We start from the raw sequence: 27,002 nt of genomic DNA on the forward strand, positions 1-27,002 counted from the left end.
TTTAAGCATCAATAAATCCTTTTCCGAATCGGAGCGGAAAGCGTCAACAGATTAAAATGTCAACTGCATCTGGGATTCCCAGCCAGTCTCCCATGCTGGTACTTACCAGGCCCTAAGCTGGGTAGCAGTCTGCGATCTGACGAGAGCAGGCGCGTTCAGCTTAGGATGGCCGTTGACAGCTTCACACTTTGTATACTGTGGATTTAAGCATCAATAAATAATTTTCGGAATCGGAGCAGAAACAGAGCAAAATGGCAACTGCACCCGGGATTCCCAGCCAGTCTCCCATGCTGGTACTTACCAGGCCCGAAGCTGGGTAGCAGTCTGCGATCTGACGAGAACAGGCGCATTCAGCTTAGGATGGCCATAGACATCTTCACACCCTGTATACTGTGGATTTAAGCATCAATAAATCCTTTTCGGAATCGGAGCGTAAGGCGGCAACAGAGCAAAATGTCAACGACACCTGGGATTCCCAGCCAGTCTCCCATGCTGGTATTTACCAGGCCCTAAGCTGGGTATCAGTCTGCAATCTGACGAGAGCAGGCGCGTTCTGCTTAGGATGGCCGTTGACAGCTTCACCCCCTTTATATTGGGGATTTAAGCATCAATAAATAATTTTCCGAATCGAAGCGGAAGGCGGCAACAGATTAAATTGTCAACTGCACCCGGGATTCCCAGCCAGTCTCCCATGCTGGTACTTTCCAGGCCCTAAGCTGGCTAGCAGTCTGCGATCTGACGAGAACAGGCGCGTTCAGCTTAGGATGGCCGTTGACAGCTTCACACTTTGTATACTGTGCATTTAAGCATCAATAAATCCTTTTCGGAATCGGAACGGAAGGCGACAACAGAGCAAAATGTCAACGACACCTGGGATTCCCAGCCAGTCTCCCATGCTGGTACTTACCGGGTCCTAAGCTGGGTAGCAGTCTGCGATCTGACGAGAGCAGGCGCGTTCAGCTTAGGATGGCCGTTGACAGCTTCACACTTTGTATACTGTGCATTTAAGCATCAATAAATCCTTTTCGGAATCGGAACGGAAGGCGGCAACAGAGCAAAATGTCAACGGCAGCCGGGATTCCCAGCCAGTGTCCCATGCCGGTACCTACCGGGCCCTAAGATCTGTACCAGTCTGCGATCTGACGAGAGCAGGCGAGTTAAGCTTAGGATGGCCGTTGACATCTTCACACCTTGTATATTGTGAATTTAAGCATCAATAAATATTTTTATTAATCGGAGAGGAAGGCGGCAACAGAGCAAAATGTCAATGGCACCTTGGATTGCCAGCCAGTCACCCATGCCGGTAACTGCCGGGCAGTAGTCTGCGATCTGAGGAGAGCAGGCACGTTCAGGCTTAGGATGGCCGTTGACAGCTTCACACCCTGTGTATTGTGGATTTAAGCATCAATAAATCCTTTTCCGAATCGGAGCGGAAGGCGGCAACAGATTAAAATGTCAACTGCATCTGGGATTCCCAGCCAGTCTCCCATGCTGGTACTTACCAGGCCCTAAGCTGGGTAGCAGTCTGCGATCTGACGAGAGCAGGCGCATTCAGCTTAGGATGGCCATTGACAGCTTCATGATTTTTATACTGTGCATTTAAGCATCAATAAATCCTTTTCGGAATCGGAACGGAAGGCGGCAACAGAGCAAAATGTCAACGGCAGCCGGGATTCCCAGCCAGTGTCCCATGCCGGTACCTACCGGGCCCTAAGATCTGTACCAGTCTGCGATCTGACGAGAGCAGGCGAGTTAAGCTTAGGATGGCCGTTGACATCTTCACACCTTGTATATTGTGAATTTAAGCATCAATAAATATTTTTATTAATCGGAGAGGAAGGCGGCAACAGAGCAAAATGTCAATGGCACCTTGGATTGCCAGCCAGTCACCCATGCCGGTAACTGCCGGGCAGTAGTCTGCGATCTGAGGAGAGCAGGCACGTTCAGGCTTAGGATGGCCGTTGACAGCTTCACACCCTGTGTATTGTGGATTTAAGCATCAATAAATCCTTTTCCGAATCGGAGCGGAAGGCGGCAACAGATTAAAATGTCAACTGCATCTGGGATTCCCAGCCAGTCTCCCATGCTGGTACTTACCAGGCCCTAAGCTGGGTAGCAGTCTGCGATCTGACGAGAGCAGGCGCATTCAGCTTAGGATGGCCATTGACAGCTTCATGATTTTTATACTGTGCATTTAAGCATCAATAAATCCTTTTCGGAATCGGAACGGAAGGCGGCAACAGAGCAAAATGTCAACTGCACCCGGGATTCCCAGCCAGTCTCCCATGCCGGTACTTACTGGGCCCTAAGCTGGGTAGCAGTCTGCGATCTGACGAGAGCAGGCGCGTTCAGCTTAGGATGGCCATTGACAGCTTCATGCTTTTTATACTGTGCATTTAAGCATCAATAAATCCTTTTCGGAATCGGAACAGAAGACGCAACAGAGCATAATGTCAACTGCACCCGGGATTCCCAGCCAGTCTCCCATGCCGGTACTTACTGGGCCCTAAGCTGGGTAGCAGTCTGCGATCTGACGAGAGCAGGCGCGTTCAGCTTAGGATGGCCGTTGACATCTTCACACCTTGTATATTGTGAATTTAAGCATCAATAAATATTTTTATTAATCGGAGAGGAAGGCGGCAACAGAGCAAAATGTCAATGGCACCTTGGATTGCCAGCCAGTCACCCATGCCGGTAACTGCCGGGCAGCAGTCTGCGATCTGAGGAGAGCAGGCACGTTCAGGCTTAGGATGGCCGTTGACAGCTTCACACCCTGTGTATTGTGGATTTAAGCATCAATAAATCCTTTTCCGAATCGGAGCGGAAGGCGGCAACAGATTAAAATGTCAACTGCATCTGGGATTCCCAGCCAGTCTCCCATGCTGGTACTTACCAGGCCCTAAGCTGGGTAGCAGTCTGCGATCTGACGAGAGCAGGCGCGTTCAGCTTAGGATGGCCGTTGACAGCTTCACACTTTGTATACTGTGGATTTAAGCATCAATAAATAATTTTCGGAATCGGAGCAGAAACAGAGCAAAATGGCAACTGCACCCGGGATTCCAGGCCAGTCTCCCATGCTGGTACTTACCAGGCCCGAAGCTGGGTAGCAGTCTGCGATCTGACGAGAACAGGCGCATTCAGCTTAGGATGGCCATAGACATCTTCACACCCTGTATACTGTGGATTTAAGCATCAATAAATCCTTTTCGGAATCGGAGCGTAAGGCGGCAACAGAGCAAAATGTCAACGACACCTGGGATTCCCAGCCAGTCTCCCATGCTGGTATTTACCACGCCCTAAGCTGGGTATCAGTCTGCGATCTGACGAGAGCAGTCGCGTTCTGCTTAGGATGGCCGTTGACAGCTTCACCCCCTTTATATTGGGGATTTAAGCATCAATAAATAATTTTCCGAATCAAAGCGGAAGGCGGCAACAGATTAAATTGTCAACTGCACCCGGGATTCCCAGCCAGTCTCCCATGCTGGTACTTTCCAGGCCCTAAGCTGGCTAGCAGTCTGCGACCTGACGAGAGCAGGCGCGTTCAGCTTAGGATGGCCATTGACAGCTTCACACTTTGTATACTGTGCATTTAAGCATCAATAAATCCTTTTCGGAATCGGAACGGAAGGCGGCAACAAAGCAAAATGTCAACAACACCTGGGATTCCCAGCCAGTCTCCCATGCTGGTACTTACCGGGCCCTAAGCTGGGTAGCAGTCTGCGATCTGACGAGAGCAGGCGCGTTCAGCTTAGGATGGCCGTTGACAGCTTCTTGATTTTTATATTGTGCATTTAAGCATCAATATATCCTTTTCGGAATCGGAACGGAAGGCGGCAACAGAGCAAAATGTCAACTGCATCCGGGATTCCCAGCCAGTCTCCCATGCTGGTACTTACCGGGCCCTAAGCTGGGTAGCAGTCTGCGATCTGACGAGAGCAGGCGCGTTCAGCATAGGATGGCCGTTGACAGCTTCTCGCCCATTATACTGTTCATTTAGGCATCAATAAATCCTTTTCGGAATGGGAACGGAAGGCGGCAACAGAGCAAAATGTCAACGGCAGCCGGGATTCCCAGCCAGTTTCCCATGCTGGTACTTACCAGGCCCTAAGCTAGGTATCGGTCTGCGATCTGTCGAGAGCAGGCGCGTTCAGCTTAGGATGGCCGTTGACAGCTTCACACTTTGTATACTGTGCATTTAAGCATAAATAAATCCTTTTCGGAATCGGAACGGAAGGCGGCAACAGAGCAAAATGTCAACGGCAGCCGGGATTCCCAGCCAGTGTCCCATGCCGATACTTACCGGGCCCTAAGATCTGTACCAGTCTGCGATCTGACGAGAGCAGGCGAGTTAAGCTTAGGATGGCCGTCGACAGCTTCACACCTTGTATACTGTGGATTTAAGCATCAATAAATTCTTTTCGGAATCGGAGCGGAAGGCAGCAATAGAGCAAAATGTCAACGGCAACCGGGATTCCCAGCCAGTCTCCCATGCCAGTACCTACCGGGCCCTAAGCTAGAGCAGTCTGCGATCTGACGAGAGCAGGCGCGTTCAGCTTAGGATGGCCATTGAAAGCTTCATGCTTTTTATACTGTGCATTTAAGCATCAATAAATCCTTTTCGGAATCGGAGCGGAAGGCGTCAACAGATTAAAATGTCAACTGCACCCGGGATTCCCAGCCAGTCTCCCATGCTGGTACTTTCCAGGCCCTAAGCTGGCTAGCAGTCTGCGATCTGACGAGAGCAGGCGCGTTCTGCTTAGGATGGCCGTTGACAGCTTCACCCCCTTTATATTGGGGATTTAAGCATCAATAAATAATTTTCCGAATCGAAGCGGAAGGCGGCAACAGATTAAATTGTCAACTGCACCCAGGATTCCCAGCCAGTCTCCCATGCTGGTACTTTCCAGGCCCTAAGCTGGCTAGCAGTCTGCGATCTGACGAGAGCAGGCGCGTTCAGCTTAGGATGGCCGTTGACAGCTTCACACTTTGTATACTGTGCATTTAAGCATCAATAAATCCTTTTCGGAATCGGAACGGAAGGCGGCAACAGAGCAAAATGTCAACGACACCTGGGATTCCCAGCCAGTCTCCCATGCTGGTACTTACCGGGCCCTAAGCTGAGTAGCAGTCTGCGATCTGACGAGAGCAGGCGCGTTCAGCTTAGGATGGCCGTTGACAGCTTCTTGATTTTTATATTGTGCATTTAAGCATCAATATATCCTTTTCGGAATCGGAACGGAAGGCGGCAACAGAGCAAAATGTCAACTGCACCCGGGATTCCCAGCCAGTCTCCCATGCCGGTACTTACCGGGCCCTAAGATCTGTACCAGTCTGCGATCTGACGAGAGCAGGCGAGTTAAGCTTAGGATGGCCGTTGACATCTTCACACCTTGTATATTGTGAATTTAAGCATCAATAAATATTTTTATTAATCGGAGAGGAAGGCGGCAACAGAGCAAAATGTCAATGGCACCTTGGATTGCCAGCCAGTCACCCATGCCGGTAACTGCCGGGCAGTAGTCTGCGATCTGAGGAGAGCAGGCACGTTCAGGCTTAGGATGGCCGTTGACAGCTTCACACCCTGTGTATTGTGGATTTAAGCATCAATAAATCCTTTTCCGAATCGGAGCGGAAGGCGGCAACAGATTAAAATGTCAACTGCATCTGGGATTCCCAGCCAGTCTCCCATGCTGGTACTTACCAGGCCCTAAGCTGGGTAGCAGTCTGCGATCTGACGAGAGCAGGCGCATTCAGCTTAGGATGGCCATTGACAGCTTCATGATTTTTATACTGTGCATTTAAGCATCAATAAATCCTTTTCGGAATCGGAACGGAAGGCGGCAACAGAGCAAAATGTCAACTGCACCCGGGATTCCCAGCCAGTCTCCCATGCCGGTACTTACTGGGCCCTAAGCTGGGTAGCAGTCTGCGATCTGACGAGAGCAGGCGCGTTCAGCTTAGGATGGCCATTGACGGCTTCATGCTTTTTATACTGTGCATTTAAGCATCAATAAATCCTTTTCGGAATCGGAACAGAAGGCGCAACAGAGCATAATGTCAACTGCACCCGGGATTCCCAGCCAGTCTCCCATGCCGGTACTTACTGGGCCCTAAGCTGGGTAGCAGTCTGCGATCTGACGAGAGCAGGCGCGTTCAGCTTAGGATGGCCGTTGACATCTTCACACCTTGTATATTGTGAATTTAAGCATCAATAAATATTTTTATTAATCGGAGAGGAAGGCGGCAACAGAGCAAAATGTCAATGGCACCTTGGATTGCCAGCCAGTCACCCATGCCGGTAACTGCCGGGCAGTAGTCTTCAATCTGAGGAGAGCAGGCACGTTCAGGCTTAGGATGGCCGTTGACAGCTTCACACCCTGTGTATTGTGGATTTAAGCATCAATAAATCCTTTTCCGAATCGGAGCGGAAGGCGGCAACAGATTAAAATGTCAACTGCATCTGGGATTCCCAGCCAGTCTCCCATGCTGGTACTTACCGGGCCCTAAGCTGGGTAGCAGTCTGCGATCTGACGAGAGCAGGCGCGTTCAGCTTAGGATGGCCGTTGACAGCTTCACACTTTGTATACTGTGGATTTAAGCATCAATAAATAATTTTCGGAATCGGAGCAGAAACAGAGCAAAATGGCAACTGCACCCGGGATTCCCAGCCAGTCTCCCATGCTGGTACTTACCAGGCCCGAAGCTGGGTAGCAGTCTGCGATCTGACGAGAACAGGCGCATTCAGCTTAGGATGGCCATAGACATCTTCACACCCTGTATACTGTGGATTTAAGCATCAATAAATCCTTTTCGGAATCGGAGCGTAAGGCGGCAACAGAGCAAAATGTCAACGACACCTGGGATTCCCAGCCAGTCTCCCATGCTGGTATTTACCACGCCCTAAGCTGGGTATCAGTCTGCAATCTGACGAGAGCAGGCGCGTTCTGCTTAGGATGGCCGTTGACAGCTTCACCCCCTTTATATTGGGGATTTAAGCATCAATAAATAATTTTCCGAATCGAAGCGGAAGGCGGCAACAGATTAAATTGTCAACTGCACCCGGGATTCCCAGCCAGTCTCCCATGCTGGTACTTTCCAGGCCCTAAGCTGGCTAGCAGTCTGCGATCTGACGAGAACAGGCGCGTTCAGCTTAGGATGGCCGTTGACAGCTTCACACTTTGTATACTGTGCATTTAAGCATCAATAAATCCTTTTCGGAATCGGAACGGAAGGCGACAACAGAGCAAAATGTCAACGACACCTGGGATTCCCAGCCAGTCTCCCATGCTGGTACTTACCGGGCCCTAAGCTGGGTAGCAGTCTGCGATCTGACGAGAGCAGGCGCGTTCAGCTTAGGATGGCCGTTGACAGCTTCACACTTTGTATACTGTGCATTTAAGCATCAATAAATCCTTTTCGGAATCGGAACGGAAGGCGGCAACAGAGCAAAATGTCAACGGCAGCCGGGATTCCCAGCCAGTGTCCCATGCCGGTACCTACCGGGCCCTAAGATCTGTACCAGTCTGCGATCTGACGAGAGCAGGCGAGTTAAGCTTAGGATGGCCGTTGACATCTTCACACCTTGTATATTGTGAATTTAAGCATCAATAAATATTTTTATTAATCGGAGAGGAAGGCGGCAACAGAGCAAAATGTCAATGGCACCTTGGATTGCCAGCCAGTCACCCATGCCGGTAACTGCCGGGCAGTAGTCTGCGATCTGAGGAGAGCAGGCACGTTCAGGCTTAGGATGGCCGTTGACAGCTTCACACCCTGTGTATTGTGGATTTAAGCATCAATAAATCCTTTTCCGAATCGGAGCGGAAGGCGGCAACAGATTAAAATGTCAACTGCATCTGGGATTCCCAGCCAGTCTCCCATGCTGGTACTTACCAGGCCCTAAGCTGGGTAGCAGTCTGCGATCTGACGAGAGCAGGCGCATTCAGCTTAGGATGGCAATTGACAGCTTCATGATTTTTATACTGTGCATTTAAGCATCAATAAATCCTTTTCGGAATCGGAACGGAAGGCGGCAACAGAGCAAAATGTCAACTGCACCCGGGATTCCCAGCCAGTCTCCCATGCCGGTACTTACTGGGCCCTAAGCTGGGTAGCAGTCTGCGATCTGACGAGAGCAGGCGCGTTCAGCTTAGGATGGCCATTGACAGCTTCATGCTTTTTATACTGTGCATTTAAGCATCAATAAATCCTTTTCGGAATCGGAACAGAAGACGCAACAGAGCATAATGTCAACTGCACCCGGGATTCCCAGCCAGTCTCCCATGCCGGTACTTACTGGGCCCTAAGCTGGGTAGCAGTCTGCGATCTGACGAGAGCAGGCGCGTTCAGCTTAGGATGGCCGTTGACATCTTCACACCTTGTATATTGTGAATTTAAGCATCAATAAATATTTTTATTAATCGGAGAGGAAGGCGGCAACAGAGCAAAATGTCAATGGCACCTTGGATTGCCAGCCAGTCACCCATGCCGGTAACTGCCGGGCAGCAGTCTGCGATCTGAGGAGAGCAGGCACGTTCAGGCTTAGGATGGCCGTTGACAGCTTCACACCCTGTGTATTGTGGATTTAAGCATCAATAAATCCTTTTCCGAATCGGAGCGGAAGGCGGCAACAGATTAAAATGTCAACTGCATCTGGGATTCCCAGCCAGTCTCCCATGCTGGTACTTACCAGGCCCTAAGCTGGGTAGCAGTCTGCGATCTGACGAGAGCAGGCGCGTTCAGCTTAGGATGGCCGTTGACAGCTTCACACTTTGTATACTGTGGATTTAAGCATCAATAAATAATTTTCGGAATCGGAGCAGAAAACAGAGCAAAATGGCAACTGCACCCGGGATTCCAGGCCAGTCTCCCATGCTGGTACTTACCAGGCCCGAAGCTGGGTAGCAGTCTGCGATCTGACGAGAACAGGCGCATTCAGCTTAGGATGGCCATAGACATCTTCACACCCTGTATACTGTGGATTTAAGCATCAATAAATCCTTTTCGGAATCGGAGCGTAAGGCGGCAACAGAGCAAAATGTCAACGACACCTGGGATTCCCAGCCAGTCTCCCATGCTGGAATTTACCACGCCCTAAGCTGGGTATCAGTCTGCGATCTGACGAGAGCAGTCGCGTTCTGCTTAGGATGGCCGTTGACAGCTTCACCCCCTTTATATTGGGGATTTAAGCATCAATAAATAATTTTCCGAATCAAAGCGGAAGGCGGCAACAGATTAAATTGTCAACTGCACCCGGGATTCCCAGCCAGTCTCCCATGCTGGTACTTTCCAGGCCCTAAGCTGGCTAGCAGTCTGCGACCTGACGAGAGCAGGCGCGTTCAGCTTAGGATGGCCATTGACAGCTTCACACTTTGTATACTGTGCATTTAAGCATCAATAAATCCTTTTCGGAATCGGAACGGAAGGCGGCAACAAAGCAAAATGTCAACAACACCTGGGATTCCCAGCCAGTCTCCCATGCTGGTACTTACCGGGCCCTAAGCTGGGTAGCAGTCTGCGATCTGACGAGAGCAGGCGCGTTCAGCTTAGGATGGCCGTTGACAGCTTCTTGATTTTTATATTGTGCATTTAAGCATCAATATATCCTTTTCGGAATCGGAACGGAAGGCGGCAACAGAGCAAAATGTCAACTGCATCCGGGATTCCCAGCCAGTCTCCCATGCTGGTACTTACCGGGCCCTAAGCTGGGTAGCAGTCTGCGATCTGACGAGAGCAGGCGCGTTCAGCATAGGATGGCCGTTGACAGCTTCTCGCCCATTATACTGTTCATTTAGGCATCAATAAATCCTTTTCGGAATGGGAACGGAAGGCGGCAACAGAGCAAAATGTCAACGGCAGCCGGGATTCCCAGCCAGTTTCCCATGCTGGTACTTACCAGGCCCTAAGCTAGGTATCGGTCTGCGATCTGTCGAGAGCAGGCGCGTTCAGCTTAGGATGGCCGTTGACAGCTTCACACTTTGTATACTGTGCATTTAAGCATAAATAAATCCTTTTCGGAATCGGAACGGAAGGCGGCAACAGAGCAAAATGTCAACGGCAGCCGGGATTCCCAGCCAGTGTCCCATGCCGATACTTACCGGGCCCTAAGATCTGTACCAGTCTGCGATCTGACGAGAGCAGGCGAGTTAAGCTTAGGATGGCCGTCGACAGCTTCACACCTTGTATACTGTGGATTTAAGCATCAATAAATTCTTTTCGGAATCGGAGCGGAAGGCAGCAATAGAGCAAAATGTCAACGGCAACCGGGATTCCCAGCCAGTCTCCCATGCCAGTACCTACCGGGCCCTAAGCTAGAGCAGTCTGCGATCTGACGAGAGCAGGCGCGTTCAGCTTAGGATGGCCATTGAAAGCTTCATGCTTTTTATACTGTGCATTTAAGCATCAATAAATCCTTTTCGGAATCGGAGCGGAAGGCGTCAACAGATTAAAATGTCAACTGCACCCGGGATTCCCAGCCAGTCTCCCATGCTGGTACTTTCCAGGCCCTAAGCTGGCTAGCAGTCTGCGATCTGACGAGAGCAGGCGCGTTCTGCTTAGGATGGCCGTTGACAGCTTCACCCCCTTTATATTGGGGATTTAAGCATCAATAAATAATTTTCCGAATCGAAGCGGAAGGCGGCAACAGATTAAATTGTCAACTGCACCCAGGATTCCCAGCCAGTCTCCCATGCTGGTACTTTCCAGGCCCTAAGCTGGCTAGCAGTCTGCGATCTGACGAGAGCAGGCGCGTTCAGCTTAGGATGGCCGTTGACAGCTTCACACTTTGTATACTGTGCATTTAAGCATCAATAAATCCTTTTCGGAATCGGAACGGAAGGCGGCAACAGAGCAAAATGTCAACGACACCTGGGATTCCCAGCCAGTCTCCCATGCTGGTACTTACCGGGCCCTAAGCTGAGTAGCAGTCTGCGATCTGACGAGAGCAGGCGCGTTCAGCTTAGGATGGCCGTTGACAGCTTCTTGATTTTTATATTGTGCATTTAAGCATCAATATATCCTTTTCGGAATCGGAACGGAAGGCGGCAACAGAGCAAAATGTCAACTGCACCCGGGATTCCCAGCCAGTCTCCCATGCCGGTACTTACCGGGCCCTAAGATCTGTACCAGTCTGCGATCTGACGAGAGCAGGCGAGTTAAGCTTAGGATGGCCGTTGACATCTTCACACCTTGTATATTGTGAATTTAAGCATCAATAAATATTTTTATTAATCGGAGAGGAAGGCGGCAACAGAGCAAAATGTCAATGGCACCTTGGATTGCCAGCCAGTCACCCATGCCGGTAACTGCCGGGCAGTAGTCTGCGATCTGAGGAGAGCAGGCACGTTCAGGCTTAGGATGGCCGTTGACAGCTTCACACCCTGTGTATTGTGGATTTAAGCATCAATAAATCCTTTTCCGAATCGGAGCGGAAGGCGGCAACAGATTAAAATGTCAACTGCATCTGGGATTCCCAGCCAGTCTCCCATGCTGGTACTTACCAGGCCCTAAGCTGGGTAGCAGTCTGCGATCTGACGAGAGCAGGCGCATTCAGCTTAGGATGGCCATTGACAGCTTCATGATTTTTATACTGTGCATTTAAGCATCAATAAATCCTTTTCGGAATCGGAACGGAAGGCGGCAACAGAGCAAAATGTCAACTGCACCCGGGATTCCCAGCCAGTCTCCCATGCCGGTACTTACTGGGCCCTAAGCTGGGTAGCAGTCTGCGATCTGACGAGAGCAGGCGCGTTCAGCTTAGGATGGCCATTGACGGCTTCATGCTTTTTATACTGTGCATTTAAGCATCAATAAATCCTTTTCGGAATCGGAACAGAAGGCGCAACAGAGCATAATGTCAACTGCACCCGGGATTCCCAGCCAGTCTCCCATGCCGGTACTTACTGGGCCCTAAGCTGGGTAGCAGTCTGCGATCTGACGAGAGCAGGCGCGTTCAGCTTAGGATGGCCGTTGACATCTTCACACCTTGTATATTGTGAATTTAAGCATCAATAAATATTTTTATTAATCGGAGAGGAAGGCGGCAACAGAGCAAAATGTCAATGGCACCTTGGATTGCCAGCCAGTCACCCATGCCGGGCAGTAGTCTTCGATCTGAGGAGAGCAGGCACGTTCAGGCTTAGGATGGCCGTTGACAGCTTCACACCCTGTGTATTGTGGATTTAAGCATCAATAAATCCTTTTCCGAATCGGAGCGGAAGGCGGCAACAGATTAAAATGTCAACTGCATCTGGGATTCCCAGCCAGTCTCCCATGCTGGTACTTACCGGGCCCTAAGCTGGGTAACAGTCTGCGATCTGACGAGAGCAGGCGCGTTCAGCTTAGGATGGCCGTTGACAGCTTCTCGCCCTTTATACTGTTCATTTAGGCATCAATAAATCCTTTTCGGAATGGGAACGGAAGGCGGCAACAGAGCAAAATGTCAACGGCAGCCGGGATTCCCAGCCAGTTTCCCATGCTGGTACTTACCAGGCCCTAAGCTAGGTATCAGTCTGCGATCTGTCGAGAGCAGGCGCGTTCAGCTTAGGATGGCCGTTGACAGCTTCACACTTTGTATACTGTGCATTTAAGCATCAATAAATCCTTTTCGGAATCGGAACGGAAGGCGGCAACAGAGCAAAATGTCAACGGCAGCCGGGATTCCCAGCCAGTGTCCCATGCCGGTACTTACCGGGCCCTAAGATCTGTATCAGTCTGCGATCTGACGAGAGCAGGCGAGTTAAGCTTAGGATGGCCGTCGACAGCTTCACACCTTGTATACTGTGGATTTAAGCATCAATAAATTCTTTTCGGAATCGGAGCGGAAGGCAGCAATAGAGCAAAATGTCAACGGCAACCGGGATTCCCAGCCAGTCTCCCATGCCAGTACCTACCGGGCCCTAAGCTAGAGCAGTCTGCGATCTGACGAGAGCAGGCGCGTTCAGCTTAGGATGGCCATTGAAAGCTTCATACTTTTTATACTGTGCATTTAAGCATCAATAAATCCTTTTCGGAATCGGAGCGGAAGGCGGCAACAGATTAAAATGTCAACTGCACCCGGGATTCCCAGCCAGTCTCCCATGCTGGTACTTACTGTGCCCTTAGCTGGGTAGCAGTCTGCGATCTGACGAGAGCAGGCGCGTTCAGCTTAGGATGGCCATTGACAGCTTCATGCTTTTTATACTGTGCATTTAAGCATCAATAAATCCTTTTCGGAATCGGAACGGAAGGCGGCAACAGAGCATAATGTAAACTGCACCCGGGATTCCCAGCCAGTCTCCCATGCCGGTAATTACTGGGCCCTAAGCTGGGTAGCAGTCTGCGATCTGACGAGAGCAAGCGCGTTCAGCTTAGGATGGCCGTTGACATCTTCACGCCTTGTATATTGTGGATTTAAGCATCAATAAATATTTTTATTAATCGGAGAGGAAGGCGGCAAAAGAGCAAAATGTCAATGGCACCTTGGATTGCCAGCCAGTCTCCCATGCTGGTAACTGCCGGGCAGCAGTCTGCGATCTGAGGAGAGCAGGCACGTTCAGGCTTAGGATGGCCGTTGACAGCTTCACACCCTGTGTATTGTGGATTTAAGCATCAATAAATCCTTTTCCGAATCGGAGCGGAAGGCAGCAACAGATTAAAATGTCAACTGCACCCGGGATTCCCAGCCAGTCTCCCATGCTGGTACTTACCAGGCCCTAAGCTGGGTAGCAGTCTGCGATCTGACGAGAGCAGGCGCGTTCAGCTTAGGATGGCTGTTGACAGCTTCACGCTTTGTATACTGTGGATTTAAGCATCAATAAATAATTTTCGGAATCGGAGCAGAAACAGAGCAAAATGTCAACTGCACCCGGGATTCCCAGCCAGTCTCCCATGCTGGTACTTACCCGGCCCGAAGCTGGGTAGCAGTCTGCGATCCGACGAGAAGAGGCGCATTCAGCTTAGGATGGCCGTAGACATCTTCACACCCTGTATACTGTGGATTTAAGCATCAATAAATCCTTTTCGGAATCGGAGCGTAAGGCGGCAACAGAGCAAAATGTCAACGACACCTGGGATTCCCAGCCAGTCTCCCATGCTGGTACTTACCGGGCTCTAAGCTGGGTAGCAGTCTGCGATCTGACGAGAGCAGGCACGTTCAGCTTAGGATGGCCGTTGACAGCTTCTCGCACTTTATACTGTGCATTTAAGCATCAATAAATCCTTTTCCGAATCGGTGCGGAAGGCGGCAACAGATTAAAATGTCAACTGCACCCGGGATTCCCAGCCAGTCTCCCATGCCGGTACTTACTGGGCCCTAAGCTGGGTTGCAGTCTGCGATCTGACGAGAGCAGGCGCGTTCAGCTTAGGATGGCCGTTGACATCTTCACGCCTTGTATATTGTGAATTTAAGCATCAATAAATATTTTTATTAATCGGAGAGGAAGGCGGCAACAGAGCAAAATGTCAATGGCACCTTGGATTGCCAGTCAGTCTCCCATGCCGGTAACTGCCGGGCAGTAGTCTGCAAACTGAGGAGAGCAGGCACGTTCAGGCTTAGGATGGCCGTTGACAGCTTTACACCCTGTGTATTGTGGATTTAAGCATCAATAAATCCTTTTCGGAATCGGAGCGTAAGGCGGCAACAGAGCAAAATGTCAACGACACCTGGGATTCCCAGCCAGTCTCCCATGCTGGTACTTACCGGGCTCTAAGCTGGCTAGCAGTCTGCGATCTGACGAGAGCAGGCGCGTTCAGCTTAGGATGGCCATTGACAGCTTCACACTTTGTATACTGTGCATTTAAGCATCAATAAATCCTTTTCGGAATCGGAACGGAAGGCGGCAACAGAGCAAAATGTCAACGACACCTGGGATTCCCAGCCAGTCTCCCATGCTGGTACTTACCGGGCCCTAAGCTGGGTAGCAGTCTGCGATCTGACGAGAGCAGGCGCGTTCAGCTTAGGATGGCCGTTGACAGCTTCTTGATTTTTATATTGTGCATTTAAGCATCAATATATCCTTTTCGGAATCGGAACGGAAGGCGGCAACAGAGCAAAATGTCAACTGCACCCGGGATTCCCAGCCAGTCTCCCATGCTGGTACTTACCGGGCCCTAAGCTGGGTAGCAGTCTGCGATCTGACGAGAGCAGGCGCGTTCAGCTTAGGATGGCCGTTGACAGCTTCTCGCCCTTTATACTGTTCATTTAGGCATCAATAAATCATTTTCGGAATGGGAACGGAAGGCGGCAACAGAGCAAAATGTCAACGGCAGCCGGGATTCCCAGCCAGTTTCCCATGCTGGTACTTACCAGGCCCTAAGCTAGGTATCAGTCTGCGATCTGTCGAGAGCAGGCGCGTTCAGCTTAGGATGGCCGTTGACAGCTTCACACTTTGTATACTGTGCATTTAAGCATCAATAAATCCTTTTCGGAATCGGAACGGAAGGCGGCAACAGAGCAAAATGTCAACGGCAGCCGGGATTCCCAGCCAGTGTCCCATGCCGGTACTTACCGGGCCCTAAGATCTGTACCAGTCTGCGATCTGACGAGAGCAGGCGAGTTAAGCTTAGGATGGCCGTCGACAGCTTCACACCTTGTATACTGTGGATTTAAGCATCAATAAATTCTTTTCGGAATCGGAGCGGAAGGCAGCAACAGAGCAAAATGTCAACTGCACCCGGGATTCCCAGCCAGTCTCCCATGCCGGTACTTACTGGGCCCTAAGCTGGGTAGCAGTCTGCGATCTGACGAGAGCAGGCGCGTTCAGCTTAGGATGGCCGTCGACAGCTTCACACCTTGTATACTGTGGATTTAAGCATCAATAAATTCTTTTCGGAATCGGAGCGGAAGGCAGCAACAGAGCAAAATGTCAACTGCACCCGGGATTCCCAGCCAGTCTCCCATGCCGGTACTTACTGGGCCCTAAGCTGGGTAGCAGTCTGCGATCTGACGAGAGCAGGCGCGTTCAGCTTAGGATGGCCGTTGACATCTTCACACCTTGTATATTGTGGATTTAAACATCAATAAATATTTTTTTAATCGGAGAGGAAGGCGGCAAAGGAGCAAAACGTCTATGGCACCTTGTATTGCCAGCCAGTCTCCCATGCCGGTAACTGCCGGGCAACAGTCTGCGATCTGAGGAGAGCAGGCACGTTCAGGCTTAGGCTGGCCGTTGACAGCTTCACACCCTGTATATTGTGGATTTAAGCATCAATAAATCCTTTTCCGAATCGGAGCGGAAGGCGGCAACAGATTAAAATGTCAACTGCACCTGGGATTCCCAGCCAGACTCCCATGCTGGTACTTACCAGGCCCTAAGCTGGGTAGCAGTCTGCAATCTGACGAGAGCAGACACGTTCAGCTTAGGATGGCCGTTGACAGCTTCACACTTTGTATACTGTGGATTTAAGCATCAATAAAAAAAATTCGGAATCGGAGGAGAAACAGAGCAAAATGTCAACTGCACCCGGGATTCCCAGCCAGTCTCCCATGCTGGTACTTACCGGGCCCTAAGCTGGGTAGCAGTCTGCAATCTGACGAGAGCAGGCGCGTTCAGCTTAGGATGGCCATTAACAGCTTCATGCCCTTTATACTGTGCATTTAAGCATCAATAAATCCTTTTCTGAATCGGAGCGGAAGGCAGCAACAGATTAAAATGTCAACTGCACCCGGGATTCCCAGCCAGTCTCCCATGCTGGTACTCACCAGGCCCTAAGCTGGGTAGCAGTCTGCGATCTGACGAGAACAGGCGCATTCAGCTTAGCATGGCCGTAAACGTCTTCACACCCTGTATACTGTGGATTTAAGCATCAATAAATCCTTTTCGGAATCGGAACGGAAGGCGACAACAGAGCAAAATGTCAGCGGCAGCCGGGATTCCCAGCCAGTGTCCCATGCCGGTACTTACCGGGCCCTAAGATCTGTACCAGTCTGCGATCTGACGAGAGCAGGCGCGTTAAGTTTAGGATGGCCGTCGACAGCTTCACACCTTGTATACTGTGGATTTAAGCATCAATAAATTCTTTTCGGAATCGGAGCGGAAGGCGGCAACAGAGCAAAATGTCAACTGCACCCGGGATTCCCAGCCAGTCTCCCATGCCGGTACTTACTGGGCCCTAAGCTGGGTAGCAGTCTGCGATCTGACGAGAGCAGGCGCGTTCAGCTTAGGATGGCCGTTGACATCTTCACGCCTTGTATATTGTGGATTTAAGCATCAATAAATATTTTTTTAATCGGAGAGGAAGGCGGCAACAGAGCAAAATGTCAATGGCACCTTGGATTGCCAGCCAGTCTCCCATGCCGGTAACTGCCGGGCAGCAGTCTGCGATCTGAGGAGAGCAGGCACGTTCAGGCTTAGGATGGCCGTTGACAGCTTCACATCCTGTTTATTGTGGATTTAAGCATCAATAAATCCTTTTCGGAATCGGAGCGGAAGGCGGCAACATGTCAACTGCACCCAGGATTCCCAGCCAGTCTCCCATGCTGGTACTTATCAGGCCCGAAGCAGGGTAGCAGTCTCCGATCTGACGAGAACAGGCACATTCAGCTTAGGATGGCCGTAGACAACTTCACACCCTGTATACTGTGGATTTAAGCATCAATAAATCCTTTTCGGAATCGGAGCGTAAGGCGGCAACAGAGCAAAATGTCAACGACACCTGGGATTTCCAGCCAGTCTCCCATGCTGGTACTTACCGGGCTCTAAGCTGGGTTGCAGTCTGCGATCTGACGAGAGCAGGCACGTTCAGCTTAGGATGGCCGTTGACAGCTTCTCGCACTTTATACTGTGCATTTAAGCATCAATAAATCCTTTTCGGAATCGGAACGGAAGGCGGCAACAGAGCAAAATGTCAACGGCAGCCGGGATTCCCAACCAGTGTCCCATGCCGGTACTTACCGGGCCCTAAGATCTGTACCAGTCTGCGATCTGACAAGAGCAGGCACGTTAAGCTTAGGATGGCCGTCGACAGCTTCACACCTTGTATACTGTGGATTTAAGCATCAATAAATTCTTTTCGGAATCGGAGCGGAAGGCAGCAATAGAGCAAAATGTCAACGGCACCCGGGATTCCCAGCCAGTCTCCCATGCCAGTACTTACCGGGCCCTAGGCTGGGTAGCAGTCTGCGATCTGATGAGAGCAGGCGCGTTCAGCTTTGGATGGCCATTGACAGCTTCATGCTTTTTATACTGTGCATTTAAGCATCAATAAATCCTTTTCGGAATCGGAGAGGAAGGCGGCAACAGAGCAAAATGTCAATAGCACCTTGGATTGCCAGCCAGTCTCCCATGCCCGTACTTGCCGGGCAGCAGTCTGCGATCTGACAAGAACAGGTACATTCAGCTTAGGATAGCCGTAGACGGCTTCACACCCTGTATACTGTGGATTTAAGCATCAATAAATCCTTTTCGGAATCGGAGCGGAAGGCGGCTACAGAGCAAAATGTCAACAACACCTGGGATTCCCAGCCAGTCTCCCATGCTGGTACTTACCGGGCCCTAAGATGGGTAGCAGTCTGCGTTCTGACAAGAGCAGGCGCGTTCAGCTTAGGATGGCCGTTGACAGCTTCACGCCCTTTATACTGTGCATTTAAGCATCAATAAATCCTTTTCCGAATCGGAGCGGAAGGCGGCAACAGATTAAAATGTCAACTGCACCCGGGATTCCCAGCCAGTCTCCCATGCTGGTACTTACCGGGCCCTAAGCTGGGTAGCAGTCTGCGATCTGACGAGAGCAGGCGCGTTCAGCTTAGGATGGCCATTGACAGCTTCACACTTTGTATACTGTGGATTTAAGCATCAATAAATCCTTTTCGGAATCGGAACGGAAGGCGGAAACAGAGCAAAATGTCAACGGCAGCCGGGATTCCCAGCCAGTGTCCCATGCCGGTACTTACCGGGCCCTAAGATCTGTACCAGTCTGCGATCTGACGAGAGCAGGCGCGTTAAGCTTAGGATGGCCGTCGACAGCTTCACACCTTGTATACTGTGGATTTAAGCATCAATAAATTATTTTCGGAATCGGAGCGGAAGGCGGCAACAGAGAAAAATGTCAACTGCACCCGGGATTCCCAGCCAGTCTCCCATGCCGGTACTTACTGGGCCCTAAGCTGGGTAGCAGTCTGCGATCTGACGAGAGCAGGCGCGTTCAGCTTAGGATGGCCGTTGACATCTTCACGCCTTGTATATTGTGGATTTAAACATCAATAAATATTTTTTTAATCGGAGAGGAAGGCGGCAACAGAGCAAAATGTCAATGGCACCTTGGATTGCCAGCCAGTCTCCCATGCCGGTAACTGCCGGGCAGCAGTCTGCGATCTGAGGAGAGCAGGCACGTTCAGGCTTAGGATGGCCGTTGACAGCTTCGCACCCTGTATATTGTGGATTTAAGCATCAATAAATCCTTTTCCGAATCGGTGCGGAAGGCGGCAACAGATTAAAATGTCAACTGCACCCGGGATTCCCAGCCAGTCTCCCATGCCGGTACTTACTGGGCCCTAAGCTGGGTTGCAGTCTGCGATCTGACGAGAGCAGGCGCGTTCAGCTTAGGATGGCCGTTGACATCTTCACGCCTTGTATATTGTGAATTTAAGCATCAATAAATATTTTTATTAATCGGAGAGGAAGGCGGCAACAGAGCAAAATGTCAATGGCACCTTGGATTGCCAGCCAGTCTCCCATGCCGGTAACTGCCGGGCAGTAGTCTGCAAACTGAGGAGAGCAGGCACGTTCAGGCTTAGAATGGCCGTTGACAAGCTTTATACCCTGTGTATTGTGGATTTAAGCATCAATAAATCCTTTTCGGAATCGGAACGGAAGGCGGCAACAGAGCAAAATGTCAACGGCAGCCGGGATTCCCAGCCAGTGTCCCATGCCGGTACTTACCGGGCCCTAAGATCTGTACCAGTCTGCGATCTGACGAGAGCAGGCGCGTTAAGCTTAGGATGGCCGTCGACAGCTTCACACCTTGTATACTGTGGATTTAAGCATCAATAAATTATTTTCGGAATCGGAGCGGAAGGCAGCAATAGAGCAAAATGTCAACAGCAACCGGGATTCCCAGCCAGTCTCCCATGCCAGTACTTACCGGGCCCTAAGCTAGGTAGCAGTCTGCGATCTGACGAAAGCAGGCGCGTTCAGCTTAGGATGGCCATTGACAGCTTCATGATTTTTATACTGTGCATTTAAGCATCAATAAATCCTTTTCGGAATCGGAACGGAAGGCGGCAACAGAGCAAAATGTCAACTGCACCCGGGATTCCCAGCCAGTCTCCCATGCCGGTACTTACTGGGCCCTAAGCTGGGTAGCAGTCTGCGATCTGACGAGAGCAGGCGCGTTCAGCTTAGGATGGCCATTGACAGCTTCATGCTTTTTATACTGTGCATTTAAGCATCAATAAATCCTTTTCGGAATCGGAACAGAAGGCGCAACAGAGCATAATGTCAACTGCACCCGGGATTCCCAGCCAGTCTCCCATGCCGGTACTTACTGGGCCCTAAGCTGGGTAGCAGTCTGCGATCTGACGAGAGCAGGCGCGTTCAGCTTAGGATGGCCGTTGACATCTTCACACCTTGTATATTGTGAATTTAAGCATCAATAAATATTTTTATTAATCGGAGAGGAAGGCGGCAACAGAGCAAAATGTCAATGGCACCTTGGATTGCCAGCCAGTCACCCATGCCGGTAACTGCCGGGCAGTAGTCTGCAATCTGAGGAGAGCAGGCACGTTCAGGCTTAGGATGACCGTTGACAGCTTCACACCCTGTGTATTGTGGATTTAAGCATCAATAAATCCTTTTCCGAATCGGAGCGGAAGGCGGCAACAGATTAAAATGTCAACTGCATCTGGGATTCCCAGCCAGTCTCCCATGCTGGTACTTACCAGGCCCTAAGCTGGGTAGCAGTCTGCGATCTGACGAGAGCAGGCGCGTTCAGCTTAGGATGGCCGTTGACAGCTTCACACTTTGTATACTGTGGATTTAAGCATCAATAAATAATTTTCGGAATCGGAGCAGAAACAGAGCAAAATGGCAACTGCACCCGGGATTCCCAGCCAGTCTCCCATGCTGGTACTTACCAGGCCCGAAGCTGGGTAGCAGTCTGCGATCTGACGAGAACAGGCGCATTCAGCTTAGGATGGCCATAGACATCTTCACACCCTGTATACTGTGGATTTAAGCATCAATAAATCCTTTTCGGAATCGGAGCGTAAGGCGGCAACAGAGCAAAATGTCAACGACACTTGGGATTCCCAGCCAGTCTCCCATGCTGGTATATACCAGGCCATAAGCTGGGTATCAGTCTGCGATCTGACGAGAGCAGGCGCGTTCTGCTTAGGATGGCCGTTGACAGCTTCACCCCCTTTATATTGGGGATTTAAGCATCAATAAATAATTTTCCGAATCGAAGCGGAAGGCGGCAACAGATTAAATTGTCAACTGCACCCAGGATTCCCAGCCAGTCTCCCATGCTGGTACTTTCCAGGCCCTAAGCTGGCTAGCAGTCTGCGATCTGACGAGAGCAGGCGCGTTCAGCTTAGGATGGCCGTTGACAGCTTCACACTTTGTATACTGTGCATTTAAGCATCAATAAATCCTTTTCGGAATCGGAACGGAAGGCGGCAACAGAGCAAAATGTCAACGACACCTGGGATTCCCAGCCAGTCTCCCATGCTGGTACTTACCGGGCCCTAAGATCTGTACCAGTCTGCGATGTGACAAGAGCAGGCGCGTTAAGCTTAGGATGGCCGTTGACAGCTTCACACCTTGTATACTGTGGATTTAAGCATCAATAAATTCTTTTCGGAATCGGAGCGGAAAGCAGCAATAGAGCAAAATGTCAACGGCACCCGGGATTCCCAGCCAGTCTCCCATGTTGGTACTTACCGGGCCCTAAGCTGGGTAGCAGTCTGCAATCTGACGAGAGCAGGCACGTTCAGCTTAGGATGGCCATTGACAGCTTCATGCTTTTTATACTGTGCATTTAAGCATCAATAAATCCTTTTCGGAATCGGAGAGGAAGGCGGCTACAGAGCAAAATGTCAACAACACCTGGAATTCCCAGCCAGTCTCCCATGCTGGTATTTACCGGGCCCTAAGCTGGGTAGCAGTCTGTGATCTGACGAGAGCAGGGGCGTTCAGCTTATGATGGCCGTTGACAGCTTCACACCCTTTATACTGTGCATTTAAGCATCAATAAATCCTTTTCCGAATCGGAGCGGAAGGCAGCAACAGATTAAAATGTCAACTGCACCCGGGATTCCCAGCCAGTCTCCCATGCTGGTACTTACCAGGCCCTAAGCTGGGTAGCAGTCTGCAATCTGACGAGAGCAGGCGCGTTCAGCTTAGGATGGCCGTTGACAGCTTCACACTTTGTATACTGTGCATTTAAGCATCAATAAATCCTTTTCGGAATCGGAACTGAAGGCGGCATAAGAGCAAAATGTCTACGGCAACCGGGATTCCCAGCCAGTCTCCCATGCCAGTACTTACCGGGCCCTAAGCTGGGTAGCAGTCTGCGATGAGACGAGAGCAGGCGCGTTCAGCTTAGGATGGCCATTGACAGTTTCCTGATTTTTATACTGCGCATTTAAGCATCAATAAATCCTTTTTCGGAATCGGAGCGGAAGGCGGCAACAGAGCAAAATGTCAACTGCACCCGGGATTCCCAGCCAGTCTCCCATGCCGGTACTTACTGGACCCTAAGCTGGGTAGCAGTCTGCAATCTGACGAGAACAGGCGCGTTCAGCTTAGGATGGCCGTTGACAGCTTCTCGCCCTTTATACTGTGTTTTTAGGCATCAATAAATCCTTTTCGGAATCGGAACGGAAGGCGGCAACAGAGCAAAATGTCAACGGCAGCCGGGATTCCCAGCCAGTGTCCCATGCCAGTACTTACCAGGCCCTAAGCTGGGTAGCAGTCTGCGATCTGACGAGAGCAGGCGCGTTCAGCTTAGGATGGCCATTGACAGCTTCATGATTTTTATACTGTGCATTTAAGCATCAATAAATCCTTTTCGGAATCGGAACGGAAGGCGGCAACAGAGCAAAATGTCAACTACACCCGGGATTCCCAGCCAGTCTCCCATGCCGGTACTTAATGGGCCCTAGGCTGGGTAGCAGCCTTCGATCTGACGAGAGCAGGCGCGTTCAGCTTAGGATGGCCATTGACAGCTTCATGCTTTTTATACTGTGCATTTAAGCATCAATAAATCCTTTTCGGAATCGGAACTGAAGGCGGCATAAGAGCAAAATGTCAACGGCAACCGGGATTCGCAGCCAGTCTCCCATACCGGTACTTACTGGGCCCTAAGCTGGGTAGCAGTCTGCAATCTGACGAGAGCAGGCGCGTTCAGCTTAGGATGGCCGTTGACAGCTTCTCGCCCTTTATACTGTGCATTTAGGCATCAATAAATCCTTTTCGGAATCGGAACGGAAGGCGGCAACAGAGCAAAATGTCAACGGCAGACGGGATTCCCAGCCAGTGTCCCATGCCAGTACTTACCAGGCCCTAAGCTGGGTAGCAGTCTGCGATTTGACGAGAGCAGGCGCGTTCAGCTTAGGATGGCCATTGACAGCTTCATGCTTTTTATACTGTGCATTTAAGCATCAATAAATCCTTTTCGGAATCGGAACGGAAGCGGCAACAGAGCATAATGTCAACTGCACCCGGGATTCCCAGCCAGTCTCCCATGCCGGTACTTACTGGGCCCTAAGCTGGGTAGCAGTCTGCGATCTGACGAGAGCAGGCGCGTTCAGCTTAGGATGGCCGTTGACATCTTCACGCCTTGTATACTGTGGATTTAAGCATCAATAAATATTTTTATTAATCGGAGAGGAAGGCGGCAACAAAGCAAAATGTCAACGGCACCTTGGATTGCCATCCAGTGTCCCATGCCGGTAACTGCCGGGCAGCAGTCTGCGATCTGAGGAGAGCAGGCACGTTCAGGCTTAGGATGGCCGTTGACAGCTTCACACCCTGTGTATTGTGAATTTAAGCATCAATAAATCCTTTTCCGAATCGGAGCGGAAAGCGGCAACAGAGTAAAGTGTCAACTGCACCCGGGATTCCCAGCCAGTCTCCCATGCTGGTACTTACCGGACCCTAAGCTGGGTAACAGCCTGCGATCCGACGAGAGCAGGCACGTTCAGCTTAGGATGGCCGTTGCCAGCTTCTCGCCCTTTATACTGTGCATTTAAGCATCAATAAATCCTTTTCGGAATCGGAAACGGAAGGCGGCAACAGAGCAAAATGTCAACGGCAGCCGGGATTCCCAGCCAGTGTCCCATGCCGGTACTTACCGGGCCCAAAGATCTGTACCAGTCTGCGATCTGACAAGAGCAGGTGCGTTAAGCTTAGGATGGCCGTCGACAGCTTCACACCTTGTATACTGTGGATTTAAGCATCAATAAATTATTTTCGGAATCGGAGCGGAAGGCAGCAATAGAGCAAAATGTCAACGGCACCCGGGATTCCCAGCGAGTCTCCCATGCCAGTACTAACCAGGCCCTAAGCTGGGTAGCAGTCTGCGATCTGACGAGAGCAGGCTCGTTCAGCTTAGGACAGCCATTGACAGCTTCATGCTTTTTATACTGTGCATTTAAGCATCAATAAATCCTTTTCGGAATCGGAGAGGAAGGCGGCAACAGAGCAAAATGTCAACAGCACCTTGGATTGCAAGCCAGTCTCCCATGCCTGTACTTGCCGGGCAGCAGTCTGCGATCTGACAAGAACAGGCACATTCAGCTTAGGATAGCCGTAGACGGCTTCACACCCTGTATACTGTGGATTTAAGCATCAATAAATCCTTTTCGGAATCGGAGCGGAAGGCGGCTACAGAGCAAAATGTCAACAACACCTGGGATTCCCAGCCAGTCTCCCATGCTGGTACCTATCGGGCCCTAAGCTGGGTAGCAGTCTGCGATCTGACGAGAGCAGGCGCGTTCAGCTTAGGATGGCCGTTGACAGCTTCACGCCCTTTATACTGTGCATTTAAGCATCAATAACTCCTTTTCCGAATCGGAGCGGAAGGCGGCAACAGATTAAAATGTCAACTGCACCCGGGATTCCCAGCCAGTCTCCCATGCTGGTACTTACCAGGCCCTAAGCTGGGTATCAGTCTGCGATCTGACGAGAGCAGGCGCATTCAGCTTAGGATGGCCGTTGACAGGTTCACAGTTTGTATACTGTGCATTTAAGCATCAATAAATCCTTTTCGGAATCGGAACGGAAGGCGGCAACGGAGCAAAATGTCAACGGCAGCCGGGATTCCCAGCCAGTGTCCCACGCCGGTACTTACCGGGCCCTAAAATCTGTACCAGTCTGCTATCTGACGAGAGCAGGCGCGTTAAGCTTAGGATGGCCGTTGACAGCTTCACACCTTGTATACTGTGGATATAAGCATCAATAAATTATTTTCGGAATCGGAGCGGAAGGCAGCAATAGAGCAAAATGTCAATGGCAACCGGTATTCCCAGCCAGTCTCCCATGCCAGTATTTACCGGGCCCTAAGCTGGGTAGCAGTCTGCAATCTGACGAGAGCAGGCGCGTTCAGCTTAAGATGGCCATTGACAGCTTCATGCTTTTTATACTGTGCATTTAAGCATCAATAAATCCTTTTCGGAATCGGAACGGAAGGCGGCAACAGAGCAAAATGTCAACTGCACCCGGATTCCCAGCCAGTCTCCCATGCCGGTACTTACTGGGCCCTAAGCTTGGTAGCGGTCTGCGATCTGACGAGAGCAGGCGCGTTCAGCTTAGGATGGCCGTTGACATCTTCACACCTTGTATATTGTGGATTTAAGCATCAATAAATATTTTTATTAATCGGAGAGGAAGGCGGCAACAGAGCAAAATGTCAATGGCACCTTGTATTGCCAGCCAGTCTCCCATGCTGGTAACTGCCGGGCAGCAGTCTGTGATCTGAGGAGAGCAGGCACGTTCAGGCTTAGGATGGCCGTTGACAGCTTCACACCCTGTGTATTGTGGATTTAAGCATCAATAAATCCTTTTCCAAATCGGAGCGGAAGGCGGCAACAGATTAAAATGTCAACTGCACCCGGGATTCCCAGCCAGTCTCCCATGTTGGTACTTACCAGGCCCTAAGCTGGGTAGATGTCTGCGATCTGACGAGAGCAGGCGCGTTCAGCTTAGGATGGCCGTTGACAGCTTCACACTTTGTATACTGTGGATTTAAACATCAATAAATAATTTTCGGACTCGAAGCAGAAACAGAGCAAAATGTCAACTCCACCCGGGATTCCCAGCCAGTCTCCCAAGCTGGTACTTACCAGGCCCGAAGCTGGGTAGCAGTCTGCGATCTGACGAGAACAGGCGCATTCAGCTTAGGATGGCCGTAGACATCTTCACACCCTGTATACTGTGGATTTAAGCATCAATAAATCCTTTTCGGAATCGGAGCGTTAGGCGGCAACAGAGCAAAATGTCAACGACACCTGGGATTCCCAGCCAGTCTCCCATGCTGGTACTTTCCGAGCCCTAAGCTGGGTAGCAGTCTGCGATCTGACGAAAGCAGGCGCGTTCAGCTTAGGATGGCCGTTGACAGCTTCACACTTTGTATACTGTGGATTTAAGCATCAATAAATAATTTTCGGAATCGGAGCAGAAACAGAGCAAAATGTCAACTGCACCCGGGATTCCCAGCCAGTCTCCCATGCTGGTACTTACCGGACCCTAAGCTGGGTAGCAGCCTGCGATCCGACGAGAGCAGGCACGTTCAGCTTAGGATGGCCGTTGACAGCTTCTCGCCCTTTATACTGTGCATTTAAGCATCAATAAATCCTTTTCGGAATCGGAAACGGAAGGCGGCAACAGAGCAAAATGTCAACGGCAGCCGGGATTCCCAGCCAGTGTCCCATGCCGGTACTTACCGGGCCCAAAGATCTGTACCAGTCTGCGATCTGACAAGAGCAGGTGCGTTAAGCTTAGGATGGCCGTCGACAGCTTCACACCTTGTATACTGTGGATTTAAGCATCAATAAATTCTTTTCGGAATCGGAGCGGAAGGCAGCA

General features: G+C 50.6%; 9 pseudogenes; all 9 read right to left on the minus strand.

The window, feature by feature from the left end:
- Positions 1–858: 858 nt before the first annotated feature.
- On the minus strand, positions 859–978 carry LOC130331989 (5S ribosomal RNA; annotated as a pseudogene).
- Positions 979–3,645: 2,667 nt separating this feature from the next.
- LOC130319816 (5S ribosomal RNA) lies at positions 3,646–3,765 on the minus strand (annotated as a pseudogene).
- A 1,292-nt stretch (positions 3,766–5,057) lies between these two features.
- On the minus strand, positions 5,058–5,177 carry LOC130353095 (5S ribosomal RNA; annotated as a pseudogene).
- A 2,072-nt stretch (positions 5,178–7,249) lies between these two features.
- Positions 7,250–7,369, minus strand: LOC130313639 (5S ribosomal RNA; annotated as a pseudogene).
- A 2,073-nt stretch (positions 7,370–9,442) lies between these two features.
- On the minus strand, positions 9,443–9,562 carry LOC130319818 (5S ribosomal RNA; annotated as a pseudogene).
- A 1,292-nt stretch (positions 9,563–10,854) lies between these two features.
- LOC130353096 (5S ribosomal RNA) lies at positions 10,855–10,974 on the minus strand (annotated as a pseudogene).
- Positions 10,975–13,636: 2,662 nt separating this feature from the next.
- On the minus strand, positions 13,637–13,756 carry LOC130352146 (5S ribosomal RNA; annotated as a pseudogene).
- Positions 13,757–14,830: 1,074 nt separating this feature from the next.
- Positions 14,831–14,950, minus strand: LOC130313650 (5S ribosomal RNA; annotated as a pseudogene).
- An 82-nt stretch (positions 14,951–15,032) lies between these two features.
- On the minus strand, positions 15,033–15,152 carry LOC130352606 (5S ribosomal RNA; annotated as a pseudogene).
- Positions 15,153–27,002: the final 11,850 nt, after the last annotated feature.

This window comes from Hyla sarda, chromosome 1, assembly GCF_029499605.1.
Source record: "Hyla sarda isolate aHylSar1 chromosome 1, aHylSar1.hap1, whole genome shotgun sequence".
Taxonomy (NCBI): Eukaryota; Metazoa; Chordata; class Amphibia; order Anura; family Hylidae; genus Hyla; species Hyla sarda.